Source organism: Triticum urartu, chromosome 3A (genome assembly GCF_056163025.1).
Source record: "Triticum urartu cultivar PI428250 chromosome 3A, HENAU_Tu73, whole genome shotgun sequence".
Taxonomy (NCBI): Eukaryota; Viridiplantae; Streptophyta; class Magnoliopsida; order Poales; family Poaceae; genus Triticum; species Triticum urartu.
The window spans coordinates 337,650,181-337,652,094 of record NC_141875.1 but is presented as its reverse complement, the minus strand read 5'-3'; positions in this window follow the sequence as shown (position 1 = coordinate 337,652,094).

Sequence of the window (1,914 nt, the reverse complement as noted above, 5' to 3'; positions counted from 1 at the left end):
GGACAAAGCAAAGTAATTGCAATGAATAACATTACTTACACATAACTCCGGGACAAGCACCTGCAACTCGCATTTTCCTTCATCTTCAGTATAATATTTCCAAGACGGAAAGATACGCACATAGGATTTAACAACATCAAATCCGATAGATGCTAAACTACGACTGGCTGGTTGTGCTTCCTCCACAGGAATAGGCATACTAACCAGTCAGTTGGGGTTCGCCGTGGTAGTACTGGCCCTTTGGGCACTGGAGCATCCTTACTAACTGCTCTTGTTTGGGAGCTCTATGGTGGATATGGTGTTGTGTCAACAGGAACTGGGTTACTATCTGCTGGGGTTGGGGTTAGATTGAGTGAAGCTGGTTCTTTGTCCATCACAGTAGGAGTACAATATGCGAGAGTCTGGGTTATGTGTGGTAGGGTTGGTTCTTGTGCATGTACAACCGGGGTGCTATCTCCACCAAGAGGTAGCACTGTTTTATTTGAAGACCGTGTTTTTACTCCGCTAGATACTGGCATCACCCGCTCTAATTCAAATGGCTGATAAACAAGAAACATAGTTGAATTTACAGACATTGTATGAGAGACAAATGCAATCCATAGTGTGGAAAAAAGAGGGCATGAAATAGTTGTTTAACTAAAATAGATAGCATGACACAATTTCACATATATGATGTCTATCTAAACTGGATAGCATACATAACATAATTCAATGATACGATGAATAACTAAACAAGATCGCATGACATAATTCACATACATGTTACCTAAGTAATCAGGATCGCATGATTTAATTCACATATGTGATTTATATGCTAAGCAGAGGGCATTCGCATATATGATGTCCGAACTAAGAACATGGTGTTGAATATTGCGTATATGATGTTTAAACTATGCAATGTAAGACACCATATGCACGATATGAGCAGTATAACCGTGCCAAGTTAGAGCATACACCTTGGTGGGGGAATAGGACTGGTCATCTGTCTCTGAATCCATCTCCGAGGAGCTATCGGGACCCAACAAGAGATCTTCTTCGACAGGTAGCACTGTATGCTCTGAAGGCCTTGTTTTCACTATAGATTTTTCCATCTCCCACCCAAATGGATGATTCACAGGAAGAGTAGTTTAATGTACAAACATTGTTGACAAATGGAAATGTAATGAAGAAAAGGATGGGCAAGATATCATTCAAATATATGATGTCTGGTTAAACAGGATGACATTGCACATTTCACATATATTATGGCTGGTTAAAAGACATGCGAGTGCATAATTCCCTTGTCTAAACTAAGCAGATTGTGACGCCCTGAGACCGTTGCGCCAGGTGTCTTCCAGTTATTCGTTGTTGCTGCCTTGTCTTTCGATTGCGTGTTGCTTCTTGCCATGTCATCATGTGCATTGCATCATCATGTTTTCAAAAGTTCCATTCGCCTGGTCTCCCTGTTCTTTCCCTTGTCCGTTCTGAGCCCAGACACACTTGCATGCGCCCGCGGCACGTCTGAAATAGTATTTTATAAGTGGTCGGAAAATGTACTCAGAATGGGTTCAAAGTTGGTGTGCGGTCTTATTATAGTGTAGGTAGACCACCTGTCAAATTTCATGGCATGCGAAGTTCATTTGATGCCCTAACGGATAACTATAGCGACAATATAGTCTGTCAAATCGTCGGACGTTTTCGGTCTCCGGAAACTGTCACCGGGCTCCCTCTCTCTTCTCTCATGCAGCCCAAGGCCTCCTACACAGCCCATCTATGGCCCAGCTACCCCCCCTTCTCCGCTCGGTGCTGCACGATCGAGATCGGAGGGTCCAAAAACCCATCCTAATCCCCCTAACCCTAAACCTTCCCTATATTTAGACCCCTCCTGCCATTTTGGGCAACCTAGACCCCTCTAACTACCTCCAGCGCCTCCAC